The 18,137-nt window shown below is 45.1% G+C and overlaps 2 pseudogenes; one reads left to right on the top strand and one right to left on the bottom strand.

The window, feature by feature from the left end:
- Positions 1–3,267: 3,267 nt before the first annotated feature.
- Positions 3,268–4,796, top strand: LOC116127539 (annotated as a pseudogene).
- Positions 4,797–5,583: 787 nt separating this feature from the next.
- Positions 5,584–16,498, bottom strand: LOC116127538 (annotated as a pseudogene).
- Positions 16,499–18,137: the final 1,639 nt, after the last annotated feature.

The following is an 18,137-nucleotide window of genomic DNA, read 5'->3' as shown; positions in this document are numbered from 1 at the left end:
CAAATGACTGAAAGTCAAAAAGGTCCAAAACTCCATCCCTTTGAAGTTTTGCAATGCAAGTCTTAATAACATGACACAATCTATAGTGCCAGAGATATGTCTGATTTTGATCGCTATGTTTAGCTTTCTTGGTTTCAACATTGAGAATATATTTATTGTTTAAGTCAAGAACATATAATCCATTATATAACCTTGCAATTCCAAATAGAATATCATTCAAACTAAAGGATAACAATCCATTAGATATCTCAAAATGATACCCTATATTATCCAAAGCAGATACTGAAATAATATTTCTAGAAATAGAAGGTACGTGATAACAGTTATGTAGTTTCAACAACAAGCCCGTAGGCAAACATAAACAGTAAGTCCCTACAGCCAATGTAGCCACATGTGCTCCATTTCTAACTCATAGGTCCACCTCTCCTTTGGCGAGCACTCTACTCTACCTTAGTCCCTGCACATCAGTACAAATGTGAGTACCACATCTTGTGTCAATGTCCCAAGATGTTGAGGGAGAGAAGTTAATCTCGATCATAAACATATCTGAAGTCATAGCATTTGACTTCTTCTTGCTTGCGAGGAGAGCCTTACAGTGTTTCCTCCAGTGACCAGGCTTGCCACAAAAGAAGCAGACTACCTTGCCCTTCCCTATACCACTCTCAGGCCCAAGAGCAACCTGTCCTTTGGTCTAAGGCTTGGGCTTGGCCTTGGGCTTGGCCTTACCCTTGCCATTACCCTTTGCTTTATTGGTAGCAACCAGCAAAACAGGCTTGGACTTCTTCAAGTCTTGCTCTGTAGTCCTCAACATGTTTAAAAGTTCTGATAGGGTTTGCTCCATCATGTTCATATTGAAATTCATTATGAATGGAGCATAAGAGTCGGGCAAGGATTGCAGAATCAAATCCATTTGTAATTCTGCATCTAACTCAAATCCCAAAAGTCTTAAGTCTCTCTATGTGCTCGATCATCTTGAGCACATGAGGACCAACTTGGCCTTTCTCAGTCAGAGGACTCTCAAATAGTGCTTTCAACTCCTTCTACCTCTCATGTCGAGCATTTCCTTCGAAAAGCTCCTTGAGGTGTAGAATAATGGAAGCAGCATCCATATTCTCATACTGTTTTTGCAGCATAGGTGTCATCGATGCTAAGATCAAGCATTAAACGCTATCAGCATCATCAAGGAACTTTTGATAAGTTTCCTTTACTTACTGAGTGACATCAGGATCAGGCTCAACCATGTATGGCTTTTCAAGGTTATACAATGTCTTTTCTGACTTGAGTATAATCCGAAGATTACGATACCAGTCTGAGAAATTGATCCTGTGGTTGAACCAAATAATAGAGCCCATGATATTCTTTACCAACCGCTATCATTTACCCAGTCCATAGGTCCTGAAATAGGCAAAAATGGGGAAAAGAATATAACAGTAACATTATTGTCTTTGCAAAATTTAGAAATAGACAATAAATTGTAATGAAATTGAGGGAGAAAAAGAACTCTTTTGACTCTAATCCGAGAGGAAATGGATATATCACCAATATGGGTAATTGGGGTGGTCATACCATTTGGAAGTTTAACACTAGGTTTTTTTGTAGACTTGTATGAAGAAATATTTTTTCAAGCTTTGAAAAACAAAAGTCACATGGTCATTGGCTCTTGTATCAGGAATCCACTCATTATATAAAATTGTCCAAGAGGAGACCTTATGTTACCTGCTATATTGGCAGCGATTTCAGAATCATCCTGAGTCAATCTAGGAGTATTTGAATCATCTATGCCAAGAAGTTTGAGAATTTCTTGGTACTACGCTGGAGTGAAAAGATTCAAAGGCTTGTTCACGAAAGCAGAAGTCTTGTGTAGATCATCCATCATAACAGATTCACTATGGTTAGCAACGAGAATTTTAGAAGTACCTCCTCTCTTCTGTTTGTTTGTTTGTCGATTATCGGGATAACCATGCAATTTCCAACAAAAATTGATGGTGTGATTAGTCAAATGGCAGTATTCACACTCCATAGTCTTCTTCTCTTTGGTGCCCTTAGCATGATTATTTGTAGACTTAAAATTGTAAGTAAAAACGGATGACACTTCAGATTGAGAGTTGATTGTAGATGTAATTCGTCTTTGTTTCTCTTCTTGATTAATCATTGAATAAGCAATGTTGACTGTAGGTAATGGATTCATCAATAAAATGGAACTGCGAACTGCCGAATAACTCTCATTCAGACCCATAAGGAATTGCATAACTTTTTGAGTCTGTTCATGTTCTTTAGTAACTTTAGAAACAGGGCAAGCACAATTAGCAGGTGGAAGCATTGAAGCATATTCATCCCAAAGAATCCTCAAGCTTGTGTAATAAACTAGAATCGTTGATGTGCCTTGTTGAATCGTAGCAATCCCCTTCATGATTGAGTAAATTCTCGATCCATTAATCTTATCATAACTTTTTTTAAGATATTTCCCATACTGAGGCAGCACTATTCCCGTATATAACTCTAGCAACCAAATCCTTTGAAATAGTGTTCATAATCCAAGATATGACTATCGCATCGCAACGATCCCACTGTTGTGTCTGAAGTGGATCGAGAGAACGTGTAAATGAGTCATCCACAAAACCTAGCTTGTTCTTTGTTAAAAGTGCAATTCGCATCACACAAATCCATAATCCATAATTTTCAATTCCAATCAAAGTTTGGCCAACAATTTGATTTCTAGGAGTGACTAAAGGATGCAGATACAACAGATTGTTGTAATCTGCCGCCATTGTTGTTCTCTCAATAGATCCACTCATTGTCAATCAAGAACTAGGGCAAAAGAAATCAAGTATTGCAAAAAGAAATTAGAGAGAGAAACAAAAAATCTGAATCAGTTTAATGTAACAGAGAAGAATCTTGGTTGAATCGAAAAAAATTGTTGAAATTTGTCGTTGAATGAGTTAGATCGAAAAAGTGCTCTGATACCATTTTAGGAATAGAAACAATAGAGATATTGTGTGGAAGAAAGAAGAGAGAAGAAAGGAAAATGTATTTTTTATTTCTGACTTGACTTCTGAGTACACTGTGTGCTTTAAATAGCTAAACTTTTTTTACAAACTAATTAACAAATACACTAGCTAAACTAACAGATAGTGACAATTAATATAAGTAACTGTTACTAACAAATAAATGTCAACAGGAGAATCTAATCCACAAACAAAAAGTGAATTAATTTAGAAGATATAAGCAAGAAGAAATAGCTACTTCTCTTTCTCAAACACACAACCCATGGGCTCACATGCATGTGCCTCACCCTCACCCTTTTTTGTTTCTTCTTTCAACGCCTCTGACTCTAAGCTGCCTCTCAAAACCAACATAACATCTTTTCCTTCTTTCAACCCTCCAAACAATTGTCATCTCGATTTATCAAGTCTGAAGACCACTGCTACACTGGATAAGAAAGACCAAGTTGCTCTTTCCCCACTTCTTATTCAAGAACAACAGCAATCCGACTCAGTAAATTCATCTTCTTTTATATTTGATTATATTAAAAATCCAATCTTTATTGCTGCTTGAGCTTATATATAAGATATTTGGTACCTTAGATTTTGTTGCTCATAATACAAAAGGAAAAGGAAAACAGCTATGCTTATTTGATTGATTAAATATTATTGATTATCTCATATTCTTACCAGTTAATTCAACTTATGTGGTCTTTATTTGTTTGCTATTTTTCTGTCGGGGGTATAAGAGAGTGTGAATTATTTGAGTTTATTTTATGGTTTAGAAAGTAGAGGAGAGTGTGAAAGCGCTTAAAAAAGCTGCAAAAACTAGAAAGGTTTCGGCAGAAGAGGTTCTGTCGGCCCTATCTATCATCGAGAAGGCGAACCTTGATCCTTCTGGGGTTTTGGAGACACTTGGTGGTACAGAGAGTCTCCTGGCAGAACTTGGATGTTGATATTCACTGCCGAAGTTCGTATACTTAATTGCATTGCTTTCTCTTATGTGATTATATATGTGACTTTAAGTTTTCTCACTGAGTTAAATTCTTATTGTTATCATTAATATATTGTAGAAGCAATTAAAGGGTGGTCGCTACTTTCCTCTTGCAGCCGTTCAGAGGTTTGACGCTGCTGTAAGCATCTCTTGTCCTCTTTAACTGAATCACATTTCAACATTGAATCTTTGGTGATGGAGAAATATGAACTGATCTTTGCACAAAAGTATGTACTGCTTGTTTCTTTAGGATATCGAAGTGAGGCTGCATTGTTAAAACATGTACAAGGTTTGATCATGGTCATAATAGAGAAGTATATAAATGATTATGTGTCAGTGTGTGATATTGTGGATATTTCCTCCAGTCATTTATTTGTGGATGCTCATGCGGATTTACATTCGGGTAATTATGCTTGTTTTACGGTTTGTAATTTTCCTATGCCTTTGGATTTTCTTGCGAAATTGCTAAAATCATCAATCAAGCAAGAAAGTAATCAGTCTTACTTTCAACTACTATCAGGGAAAGAGGATTGAGAATGGGGTGTATCTTGCCCCACTTGGATGCTTAACATTTGAAGGCAGATTTTCTTGGAAGAAGAGAATATTGGACTTCATTTTTGAATCTATTCGCATCAAAATTGGGAATTTGAAACCTCTAGAGATCAGTCTGGGCCAAAAAAAATAACAGAGAGCCAAGCAACAAGGATCCTTTCTTTATTTGGTTTTACATTGATGATGAAATAGCAGTTGCTAGAGGCAGAAGTGGGGGGACTGCATTTTGGTGTCGGTATCGCCGTGTCACTACCTCTTATTCTTTTTGAATTTATAGTCAGAATTCAACAATGTAATTCTAGCACGGATGTTATATATTCATATATTTACATGTATAGCTAGATATGCTTGTAAATATCAAGTTAACTTGACAGTTGGAACTGTTCTCTCTCTCAAATGTTATCTCCCTTACTGGGAAAGTAAATGCTGCTGAGTATCGGCAAAGTGGTGGTGAACTGGTGTGAGTTTATGGGAGGCATTACATTAACTGTTTATATGGAGCAGAAATAGTGATATTAACTAGATTCTTCATATTCATTTGCAAAAATTTTAGAACTACTGTCAAAGACAACTTGAAGCAATTGGACGAAAGATGTTAGTAGCTTCTTAGGACATTGTTCTGTGATTGAATTATTTGAAGGTTATTGCGATTCATGAATCATGCTTCTTCCTTACCGCAGATGTCATACATAAGATCGTTCCCTCCAATCTACTTAGCCAAAGTTCGGTAAGGATTTTGATTCATCTTTCAGGGCATTTGTTCCCCCGAAAGTGTGACGTTACAGGATAGGTTTAATCATATTCCCGCTTACTTTCTAGATAAATTTCTTTTTTTGTAATGTGTTTAATCTTAGGTTGTTAATCAGGGGAGCATGGAACATTAAAGCAACAAATGCACTTGTAGTACTTCTTTTATAGTGTAAATATTAAAACAGACAACATTTCACTGCTTTCGACGTTATTTTTAAAGGAAATACTTATCTAAGCATTCAATAACAACTTTATTATAAGGTTTTTGCCTCTATGTAGTTCTGAAATTCAACATGATTGTAATCTTTAAGCGCTGATTTGGCTAGCTCGGAAGTAGTTGATCAAGTCATCTTTCTTTGGCATTCTTTCTTTGAGCTGCAATGGGGTTTCTGCAAATTTCTTAGTCCATTCATACAGTGATGGAAACTTACGAGGATCAAGTAGCTTTATGCCTCCAAGTTCTTCTATAAACTGTAGCCAGTGAGGTATAGAACCCAAAACCAAGCCTAGGAACCTCATGTTTTCGCCAAAAAGTTTCTTGTTTCTAATCTGCTCGTTGAGAACTCCTAGTTTTTGTTGTGCCGCAGACTCAACAGCTCTCTTTTTTGTGTCCTTGGGCACGGTAAGCAGCGAAAGCATCAAACACACACTGCACAACAAACCATACAAATAAAGAGTCAAGTATGACTCCTTTAACTACAGAGCTCTCTTCTATTCATAAATATTTTTTATAGATAACACGTGAAGTTTTTTACGCAAATGAATATGTAACTCTTGAATTACCTTGTCATCAATATATTTTGCCCAGAAACGCACCATGGCCCGGTAGACAGGATCTGCATGCAATAAAGGGTTGTCTTTCCATGTCTCCTCTACGTACTCAAGGATGACTAAAGATTCTGTTGATGCTCGATTCTTGCACCAACGAATTTTTACGTGTGTGACTTTGATTGGTTGTTCAATATACATCAAATGGGGATATATCAAAATGGAATAAATGCAAAAGGAGTTTTTTAAGTGGTTCGGATGCTAAGGTAGCAAATCCTACGTCCACTGATTTGTATTGATATTCGTGAGTGTCAGGTCGCGGTCGCGAGCTGACTTACATCAGACGAAAAAGTCAAAGGAAAATTTACAAGAGAGAGAGAGAGAGAGAGAGAGTGATTCCTGTTGCTTTCTGTAAAAATGGCCGAATCCCCTTAATGAAGGGGTCTTCCCTATTTTATACTGAATCGAAGCGTATAACCATCACTAAATCCGTGGTTTGGTGTGATTGTCAGTAGATAATCTGGCTTTATGTCCCATTTCCCTTTTTCCAAGCTGACAGCGCACGACTTGTTGCAGGAGAATGGACGCGTGTGGGCTCCACATCACTTGGCAGGTCTGACGTGTGCATGCTGCTCTGACGGGAGCAGGTCGCCCTTCACGTGACTTTCCCATGTCAGCCCTTTGTTTCCTTGGGCATAACAGAAGCCCCCTAGTTTTTAAGGTTCGAAGGTCGGACCTTGGAAACTAAGTCATGTCGGAGTTTTTACTCGCCCCGACCTGAACGGGATGAGCTCGGTTCAGAACCCAGCGAGCACGATTTTGCGATACTCTGCCAGAGCGACCTGACAATATTCGCTTTAGCGACCTGGACCTGATGGACGCTCCTCTACGGATTCAATGAACTTGGTTTTATGCTATCAGACGATCTGCGTGCGTGAGAGCTTTTGTCAGGCACATTAAATGCTTTGCGTGCTGAGCTGGCGTCGTTTGACAGCGTTAGTGGCGCAGCGTAACCGCTGCGACGACCATTACCACGTCATTTAATGCGACGTGGGGCGCATTTAATGCGGAGAGAGGGAGAGTGGGCTGTCGTTTCAGTTCCAAGGGGTGGTAACCGTCGATTCGCAGCCCCATATAAAAACTCGCACTTTTCAGATGAGGCTACCGAAATTTCTTTTGCTTCACGTAGAAAATTTCTGCTCACCAGGGACGATTTTCTTCCGATCGACGTTTTTCAGACAACCGAAACGAGTTTTGGCACCAGCTTCGTGTCTCAGAGTGTAAGGTTTTTCCTTTTTCCTTATACATACATATTATTATCTTTTTCTTTCTTTTTTTTTTTTTTTTGGTTGAACAGTGGCGTTGTGTCTCTCGGCGTTTCACCGGAGACACGACGCCGCCCTTGGTTTCGAGCCGTGGATGGCGGCTCGAGTCGTTGGTAGATTTTTAGGCGTCCTGTTGTTACTCGGGACGAACACAAAGGCTCTAATGACCGTGTCTGTCGATGTTGCAGACTGGAATGGAACCGTCAACATCCAGACCCGAGGAAGGAGCCAGCTCGTCCTCGCGGGAAGTCCCCGAGGACGCAGCCCTCGATGTTTACTCGGTTCTTACTTCCGAGGAGTTTGATAGAATAAAGACGCAGTACGACATTCGCGCAGAGGTGTTCCTCGACCATACCAGGTCGTCGCGGCGCGCAGACACTGGCCTCGCCGCGATCTCAGAGGAGATCTTCAAGGGTGGAGGGAGGATTCCCTTCCATCCTTTCATCAGGTCGGTCCTGGATCATTTCGGGATCGCACCGATGCAACTAACGCCAAACGCGTATGTCATCGCTGTTGCGATGTACATCGCGTGCTGCGAGAGCGGCTTGGGAGAGCCAACGGCGGTAGAGCTCGGAGTCGCCTACTACCTCAAGAAGAGTAGGGACAAAGACTCGTACTACCTATCTCAGCGACCTACCATTGCCGCGGGGATACATAGCTACCCCAGCAATGCGGGAGCCTACGAGTCAAAGTTCTTCTTTTTCTTGTACAACGGCCATTGCCGTTTTCAAGATCCAAGTAGGTTTCCTTATTGAGTTTATTATCTGCTCGCCTGCTCCATGATAACGACCTGATTTGTCTTGCAGTTAGCAGAACGACCCATCAGTCGCTGCTCGCTGACCCGGATAGGCTAGTATCCTTCGGAGTACTGGACGAGGATAGTCGCGACGCGAGGAAGCTTGTGACAACCGCAAACCTACGGAAGTACGGTTTTTTCAGCGACCAGGCCTCCTTAGAACCGCTAGAAGGTAAGTTACTGGTTTCTTTCTGGTCGTTGAATGACTTCGTTTACTAACGACCTCGAATGCAGGAACGATGCCCCCAAAGGAGTCCGGGCAGTCCCGTCGAGCACCGTTTGTCTTTCCTCGATCGAGGATCGAGAGAGAGGCTGATGCTGCTCGTGCTGTCCCGGCACAGCCGGTACGAACAGTTCCAGCTTCCCAGCCCCGCCCTGCTGCGCAAGGGGCATCCAGGTCGGGACAGGCCGCTCAGGCACCGACTGCTCGCCCCAAGCGGAAGGCTCCGGCCCAGAAATCAAAGAAGAGAAAGCAAATCCAGCCTGATGAGTCGGAGACCGAATCAGAGGAAAAGCCTCTTAGGTCGCGTCAGGGGTCCCGGAGGTCGGGTAAGGAGCCCGTGGGCGAGGCAGGTGCAACGGACGCACCTGTTCTAGATTCGTTGGGGAGCCTGCCCGAGTATCTGTAGCCGATCGTTTATGGCCTGCTTGATTGCGAGCTATCGGAGTCATACAATGAATTTGCAGATACGGGCGACGACCTGTTGGCTACGTCGTTTCAGCATCTGAGTAAGGTAAAATAGCATACTTTGAAATTTCAATCCGATTTGTCTCTAACCAGACCCTGCTCGCAGGGATTGCTTGCGATGAGGATGTCCATGGAGAAGACGCGTTTGGGGGACGCAAAGGGAACAAGCGACCTGGAAGAAGAGGTCGCGAAGCTAAAGCAAGACTTGGCGTCCGCCGAAGCTGAAAGAGCACAAGCGTTTGAAGCGGCGGACAGGTATCTGCACCAGAAGGATGCCGCATTGCGATCAGTGGATTTCCAGAAGGCTGAGCTCGACCGACGTGCGGAGGAGATTAAAGAGCTTCAAAGGACAACCGCCCGTCTCACCAAGGAGGTCAGCGAAAAGGACCAAGAACTGCGGGCGACTTTCGAACGGGCCCAGCGAGCTGAAGAAGCTAATGGGGCCTTCGAACAGGAAAGGTTAGTCCTTGAGGCCGAGCTTCAGGAGAGTCGGGAGAGGGTCACTGCATTGACTGCGGAAATGCAGAATCAGTCCGAGGGGATGGAGGAGAAGGCCGCGGACTGGGCGATCGGGTCTATCTACGTCCTTCGTGCAAAGAATCCTGATTTGGACTTCTCCGACCTCCCGGAGCTTTGGCAGACGACCTTGAGGATGATGGCCGAGGAGGACCAGGCTGCCGCGGCCACCCAGGAACCCGACCAGGGACCCGACCAGGCTGGTGGCTCCGGCTCGAAGGATCTTCCCGACCAGCCTTAGTGTTTAGAGAGTCGCTCCCTTTGTCCCCGAGTCTTAAAACTTTTGTATATGACTTTCTTTGCAATGGAAATTTACTTTTTATAAATTTGCATTATTTACAATTGTGATTTACATGAGCGATTACATATAAAATGCAAACAGAACACATCTGAACTGTCTTAAGCAAACACAGTAATGCTTGAAAAAGAAATTATCAAAAACTGAGCTGAGATTGGGATTACTGATAGTATGGTCGAAGGTGCTCGGCGTTCCAAGCTCGGGGTACCTTGGAGCCATTCAATCTCTTGAGATGGTAGCTCCCCGGTCTGATCACTTTGTCAATCCGGTATGGACCTTCCCAGCTAGGCCCTAGCACCCCCGCACTTGGCTCTCTGGCCCCGAGGAGAACTTCCTTTAGCACCAGGTCTCCGACCTGGAAGTCTCTTCGCCTGACCTTCGAGTCGAAGAACCTTTTTGCTCGCTGCTGGTAGGCTGCTATCCTTAGCGAAACCTTGCTGCGGCGTTCTTCAATTAGATCCAAACTTGCTCTCAGAAGTGCTTCGTTGTCGTCCTCGTTGTACAGGTCCCTCCGAAGAGAACCGGTCCCGACCTCGACAGGGATCATGGCTTCACAGCCATATGCTAATGAAAACGGGGTTTCCGAGGTGGAGGTCCTTGGAGTTGTCCTGTACGCCCATAAAACTTCGGGGAGGTCGTCAGCCCAATTTCCCTTGGCCGCCCCAAGCTTGGCCTTCAGAGTGTGCTTGATGGTCTTGTTGACTGCTTCAACTTGGCCATTCGCTTGCGGCCTGGCGACTGAGGCAAATTTTTTGTGGATGCCCAGCTCGTCGCAGAACTGCTTGAACTCCTCATTATCGAATTGCTTTCCATTATCTGAGATAAGGGTGTGAGGAATTCCGTAGCGGCACACTATGTTCTTGAAAACGAAGTCTTTTAACTTCCTGGTCGTAATCGCGGCCAGTGGCTCGGCTTCGACCCATTTTGTAAAGTAATCCACCGCGACCACGGCGTACTTGACCCCTCCCTTTCCAACTGGCATGGGGCCGATAAGGTCGATCCCCCACATGGAAAACGGCCAGGGGCTTGACATAGTAACCAGCTCGTGAGAGGGTGCTCGCGGGATGTTCGCGAACCGCTGGCATTTGTCGCACTTCTTAACAAAGTTGTGCGCATCTTCTTGGATTTTGGGCCAGTAATATCCCTGACGAACAATCTTGCTCGCGAGAGATCGAGCTGCCGTGTGGTTGCCACAGATCCCTTCATGAATTTCCCGCATGATGTAGTCTGCTTCTTCAAGGGTTACACATCGGAGGAGAGGGGCACTGAATCCTCTCCTGTATAGTTGGTCCCCGATGAGTGTGAAGCGAGCAGACCTCACTCGTAGGACCCTCGCCTTGACCTTGTCGTTAGGCAAGGTCCCGTCCTTGAGGTACTGTATAATGGGAGTCATCCAGGAATCTGACTGAACCTCGTTCACGGCCTGTTCGGTCGAGCTGATAGACGGAGCGTCGACAAAACGAACAGGAATGCTATCGGGGGCCTCAGAGTCTAATGATGAAGCTATCTTCGCCAAGGCGTCCGCTATAGAGTTGCTCTCCCTGGGGATTTGAGCGATTTTAAAGTGTCTGAACGACCCTAAAGAGGCCTTAGCTTTTTCCAAGTAGCGGACCATGTTTCCTTCTTTGGCTTGGTACTCTCCGAGAATTTGGTTTACGACCAGCATGGAGTCGCTGTAGATACTGATCGCGGTTGCACCCATTTCTTTGGCGAGTCGCAACCCGGCGAGCAGGGCTTCGTATTCGGACTCATTGTTGGTCGCCTTAAACCCGAATCGGAGAATTCCATGAACTCTAGCCCCCTCGGGGCTTACCAGGAGGAGACCCGCACCGGCTCTTTTCCTGTTTGATGACCCGTCGACGTAGAGGTTCCAGGTCGATAGGTCCTGAATGGCTTCTTGCCCGACTTCGCTAGACTGCTGCTCGCTTGGGAGATAGGAGAACTCCGAGATGAAGTCTGCAACAGCCTGCCCTTTGATGGTCGACCTGGGCATATACTTTAGGTCGAACTGGCTCAGCTCCATGGCCCATTTGAGCAGCTTTCCTGAGGCCTCTGGCTTCTGGAGGACCTGCCTGAGGGGGTAACTTGTCATTACATTGATCGTGTGGGCATGGAAGTAAGGTCGTAACTTTCTGGACGCGACCAGTAGGGCAAAAGCTAGTCGCTCCATTTCCGGATACCGCATCTCAGCATCCGATAGACGTTTACTTGCGTAATACACTGGCCACTGAGCTTTTTCCTCTTCCCGTATTAAAGCTGCACTGACCGCGAACTGAGACACGGACAGGTAGATGAGCAGGGTTTCCTGTGGAAGAGGTTTAGAGAGAAGCGGTGGCTTTCCCAGATGCTCTTTTATACTCTGGAATGCCTGCTCGCATTCGGAAGTCCACTCGAATTTCTTATTGGCCTTCAGAACATTAAAGAATGGTAAACAGCGGTCTGTTAGCCTTGATATGAAGCGACTGAGTGCCGCTATTCGTCCGTTCAGACTCATGACCTGCTTTTTGCTGGTCGGGCTCTTCATATCAAGCAGGGCCTAAATCTTTTCAGGGTTTACTTCTATGCCCCGCTGGTTGACCATATACCCCAGGAATTTTCCCGACGACACCCCGAATGAGCATTTGAGAGGGTTCAGCTTCATTCTGTAGAGTCGGAGTATGTCAAACATCTCAACGAGATGCTTGATGTGTTCTGAGGCGACCTGGGACTTAACCAGCATATCGTCTACATAGACCTCCATTGTCCTCCCGATCTGGTCGGAGAACATTCGGTTGACCAACCTCTGATAGGTCGCACCCGCATTTTTTAGGCCGAAGGGCATTACTTTGTAGCAGTATAGCCCCCGATCTGTAATGAAGGTCGTATGCTCCTCATCTGGCTTATACATCGGGATTTGATTGTACCCTGAGTATGCGTCCATGAAGCTTAACAGTTCGTTCCCTGAGGTGGCGTCAACGAGCTGGTCAATTCTTGGCAGGGGGAAACTGTCTTTTGGGCAGGCTTTGTTCAGGTCGCTGAAGTCTATGCAGGTTCGCCACTTGCCATTTGGCTTCTTTACCAGGACCGGGTTGGCGACCCAGGTCGGGTAGAGAGCCTCGCGAACAGATCCATTTCGGAGAAGGTTTTCCACTTTTGATTTTAATGCGGCGTACCGCTCTGGATCCATCGCCCTTCTCTTTTGGCGTACTGGCTTAGCTTCACTGCTGACGTTCAGGGAATGGCAAATAACGTTCGGGCTGATCCCGACCATGTCAGCATGCGACCAGGCGAACACATCAATGTTCTCCTTTAAGAAGTTCACTAGCTCGGAAGCGAGCTGGGGATTGAGACAGCTCCCGATCTTTAGCATTCGGCTCGGCTCTTTCGGATCAACTGATACTTCAGACAGATCCTCAACCGGGCCGCTCGGGGGGATTTCCTGAATTCTCGGATCTATATTATCCTCTGCTGGACCGGGCTGTGGCTCGATCCGGCTGATCGTCATTGCCTGACGGGGTGCACACCGCGAAATGCCCTTCCCCTTGTCGGCCATTTGGACCGCTTTTATATAGCATTCGCGTGATGCACTTTGCGACCCGCTTACCTCCCCGATCCCCGACGGGGTGGGGAACTTCATCTTGAGATGATAGATGGAAGTAACTGCCTTAAAGGTTCTCAGTAGAGGTCGCCCTAGGATTCCATTGAAGGCCGATGGGCAGTCTACGACCAGGAACTCTGTAACTCTAGTCACCTCGTCGTAGTCGCCGAGCGTGACTGGGAGCTGGATTGTTCCGCTGGGGATTAGGTGATCCCCTGTAAAACCGTATAGAGGCATCGAGGCTGGCTTCAGGTCGGCCTCGACCAGGTTCATTCTATCGAAAGCTGACTTGAACAGAATGTTCACAGCGCTCCCGTTGTCCACAAGCATCCTGCAGACATTATGACATCCAATCAGGGGGGTGATTACCAGAGCGTCCTCGTGCGGATGGTGCAAGCGAGCTGCCTCCTTCTCGCAGAAGGTGATTGGTTCTTCCTTCCTGGCTTTCTGAGGTCGCTGCGATGTGCTCATGACACTGATCGGGTCATGATGTGCTTCCCGAGCATACCTGTCATGCTCCCCCCGCGTGTTTCCAGCGAGGTGCGGACCTCCGAAAATCAGGTTCACACTGCTGTACCCGCTGCGATCACGACGCTTGTTCTTTCGTTCCCCTTGGTTCTCTTTTGGGGAGTCGTCAATGTACTCCTTGAAGTGTCCCTTCTTGATAAGCTCTTCAATAGCCTGCTTTAGGGCTCGGCACTCATCAGTGTGATGCCCGTTATCCCGATGATACCGACAGTATTTTTTGCTGTTCCTGGCCGTTGCAGGAGTTTTCATGGGTTCTGGTTCACCGAGCAGGCTGGCTTCCTCGGATTTGTCGAGGATCGCAGATATGGACACATTCAGCGGAGTGTATTGGGCCCTGTCGCGGTCGTGACGGGGAACAGGAGCATAGGACTTTTTCTGCTCTTAGCGGGGTTTCTTCCCTTTTCGCTGATCGTCATTGTCTCCTTTGCGATCAGCTCGTCTGTTATCTCCCCGACCAGACATACTGCTGGAGGTGCCGTGATCGCGACGGCGAAGTGCCGCCAGCGAATTCTCTATTCGGAGATACTTTTCCGCCAGGTTGTAGAATCTGGTGAGGGAAATATCGTCCTCTGCCTGCAGCTCCTTCCACAGGTCGGTTTGCGAGCGAACTCCGGCTATTATGAGAGTTCGGATGGACTCCTCTGGGGCATGAGCCACCTTGTTGAGTTCCCTGTGGAAGCGATCAACGTAAGACTGCAGGGATTCGTCTCTTTCTTGCCTTATGTTGCTGAGGTAGCTCAAAGGCATTGAAAATTTCCGGTTGGCTTGGAAATGCCGCAAGAACGTCGTGCTCATCTGAGGCCACGAACTGATTGATCCCGCTGGGAGCGACCTTAACCACCGCTTGGCGTGAGAAGTCAGCGTCACAGCCAAACATCGGCATTTCGCAAGGTCCGAAACCTGGTGGAGCTCCATCAGGTCGTTGAACTCATATAAATGATCCTGCGGATCATAATTTCCATCAAACGGCCGCATATCCGGCATTCTGAACCCAGGTGGAAGTGGGGCAGCTAGCACTTCCGGAGAAAACGGGGATGTAGAGGCGACCTGCGCCTGTTCGTTTCGTTGCTCCCTTAACCTGTCCAGAGCTCGCTGCAGCTCCTCAATTTGCGGTAATGGAGCCAATTGGGGGTTGTTTTCACCCGTTCGAGCCCTCCCTTCTCGGTTGCGGTTCAGGACAGTCCGGAGATCGGATTCCTCCTCGCCTCGGCCGGCTTTTCCGGTCGCACTTGACACATGCTGACTATGGGCATGTGAATACGACGGGTTGTGAGGGGCACTTTCACGACCCTCGCGGTGGTACGAACCGCACGCGAGGTGTGATAACCTCCCGCATAACGATCGGGATTACTCTGCTGGTGGTGATCGGGACCACCATGTCCAGCATTTTTGCTTGGGTTTGCTTGCATCATGGCATGGGACAGCTCGGGGTCCACTCTCTCGCCAAGTCTCAGCTTTGCTGATACCCTGCTAGGGGCACCCTTGGTATTCGCCGGCCCTTGGGAGCCCGTAGGCTTATTTTTTGCCACTTGTTTACCCTTGCGCTTACGCGCTGCAGTGCTCGCGGCACGGGCTATCGCCCTTTGCCGCGCTTTCGTGCGACCTGCAGGCGTTTTTGGCGGTTGTACGGCTCTGGCTGTCGTAGACGACATGCCTTGGTCCAGACGGTCCAACCTCTGGTTGACTGTCTGGAGAGTATTATCAAACCTCTCCAGGTAACTCCTGATGGCAGGGTCCAGTTGCGGGGCTGTTGGGGTATTCCCAGCAGCATTTTGCGAAATCAGAGGTATGTTGGAAGGGGTGTCCCTCTGGGCCAGGGGGACTCCTTCTGCATGCTGGTTCCCTTGCTCAGGTTCAGATTGGCGGGCCATTGTAGCTGTAAGACCAGTAGGTCCAAGATTCTCCTGATGAAGGGTAGGCACTAAATCAGGCCCTCCTTCTAGCGCCAAACTGTTGATGCTCGATTCTTGCACCAACGAATTTTTACGTGTGTGACTTTGATTGGTTGTTCAATATACATCAAATGGGGATATATCAAAATGGAATAAATGCAAAAGGAGTTTTTTAAGTGGTTCGGATGCTAAGGTAGCAAATCCTACGTCCACTGATTTGTATTGATATTCGTGAGTGTCAGGTCGCGGTCGCGAGCTGACTTACATCAGACGAAAAAGTCAAAGGAAAATTTACAAGAGAGAGAGAGAGAGAGAGAGAGAGAGAGAGTGATTCCTGTTGCTTTCTGTAAAAATGGTCGAATCCCCTTAATGAAGGGGTCTTCCCTATTTTATACTGAATCGAAGCGTATAACCATCACTAAATCCGTGGTTTGGTGTGATTGTCAGTAGATAATCTGGCTTTATGTCCCATTTCCCTTTTTCCAAGCTGACAGCGCATGACTTGTTGCAGGAGAATGGACGCGTGTGGGCTCCACATCACTTGGCAGGTCTGACGTGTGCATGCTGCTCTGACGGGAGCAGGTCGCCCTTCACGTGACTTTCCCACGTCAGCCCTTTGTTTCCTTGGGCATAACAGATTCAAAGATTGGTTTTCCACTGTGCAGAAGCACCGGCACCTTCTTGTGAACGGGATTATATTGGAGAAGCAGGTTACTCTTCCTTTTCAAGTCTTCTTCTACATAATCATATGTTATACCCTTGAACATTAAAGCCCATTCAATTCTAACACAGAATAGGCTCGGCGAAGCTCCAATAACTTTCACCTCTTCCATTTTTTGAGATATGAAAATCTTTGATCAAACACTAGTTTCTATATGCTAGAGGGGTTCTGAAAAGTATGCATTTTTGTGGAAAAGTATAGTAGTATGTTTCTTGGAAAACACAAAACTTTGACTTTTAACACATATTGAAAGCACAGGGTGTTAAGAAAGACACTATTGCCTAGTATTTTCTTGGTCTTGAGATTCCTCTACTATCATATTCGAAACACAAATTCCTTTCACCATTTCGAGAATCACCTCTCCATAGCTATAAACATCATATTTAGCATTCTACACTAGATAGCAGATGGAGATGTTTAGTTATGACCTTTCAGTCTGAGCTCGCCAAATTACATACGAAGTCTGACTCTACAACTCCAAGACCATGGTCTATGGGTAAGCATTCTTTAAAGTTTAAAGTATTTACAATAGATAGAAACTACTTACAGCTACTGAAACTTCACAAAAATCAGCTGGTCATGGAGACTCTACCACTTGAACTTGTCCGAGCAAAGTGAGACGATTTGTGCTAAACAAGGTCAAACATATCTATCTATTCATAAAACTTATTGAAACTACCATCCAAAACAGGCATAAGGGCACGATGTAAATCCTTTTCTATTGTGCATTGTTCTTGGAAATTCGTTTCCAGAATTGTAGTTTGTGTGTAAGCTGAAAGAATGTTGAAACTTCAATATGCATGTAATTACCAAATTACAAATGGGAACGTTATGTAAGCCGATATGTGTTGATGTTTTATTTTGACACTGACAATTTTGCACATGTAAAATGCTTCAGAGTCACACGTGAGTTAAACAAAAGGAAAGTTGACAATAACCATGATAACAATAACTTAAATTGAAAGAGAACACAAAGATTTATAGTGGTTCGGATGCTTAAAGCAAATCCTACATCCATTATGAGGGTTATCCATTAAAGACTTTGAGATCGTGTACACAAGGTTACAAGAGGTCGCTGTTAGCGATCTGCAGTTATAATCTATGAGAATGACAAGCCGGTCTCTTTCTAATAGTGTATTTTGCTTTATAAGAATTTGTGTTTCTCTAATTTCTCTGAATTCTAAATCCTGGATTATGAAGAGGGAGCTCTCCGTTTGTAGCCAAATTTGCTCAAGGTGAGAGCTTTTGCAGGTGACCTGATATTGTGAGAATGCTTCTTTCTTTCTCATTGGTTGAGAACTGTCAGAGATATCCTTAAATTAAATGAAGTGTGGACAGGTGTGCCAGCTATGAACATTAAATGCTGGTCATGCTGAAACGGTATTCTCTGTTGTGTATTTAATGCAACCTAGATGATTACACCAGCGATTGCCATTATTATTTTATTGTATCGCTTAATTGGTTATGTTGGATAATTGCTCAGTTGTAAAGTGGTTAGTTGCTTAGATTAGTTTTGATTAGCTGTCAAGAATCTAAGTAACTAAGTAGCTACACTTTTTTGATATGAGTATTGCATTTACTTTACTTAAAATAATAAGAATACTACTTTACCAAAATTGCTTTTTACTATGTAAAAGCTTGCATTACTTTGTTCATGGTATCAGAGCAATAAATCTTCTACGAATCCATTGCTTTTCTATTTTTGTGATAATTTCTTGTTTTTGGTCATCATGGAACCTAATATAAGGAGC

The sequence above is a fragment of the Pistacia vera genome, unplaced genomic scaffold, assembly GCF_008641045.1.
Source record: "Pistacia vera cultivar Batoury unplaced genomic scaffold, PisVer_v2 Contig192, whole genome shotgun sequence".
Classification (NCBI taxonomy): domain Eukaryota; kingdom Viridiplantae; phylum Streptophyta; class Magnoliopsida; order Sapindales; family Anacardiaceae; genus Pistacia; species Pistacia vera.
The sequence above is the reverse complement of the archived record's forward strand: the minus strand, read 5'-3'. Positions and strand labels throughout refer to the sequence as shown.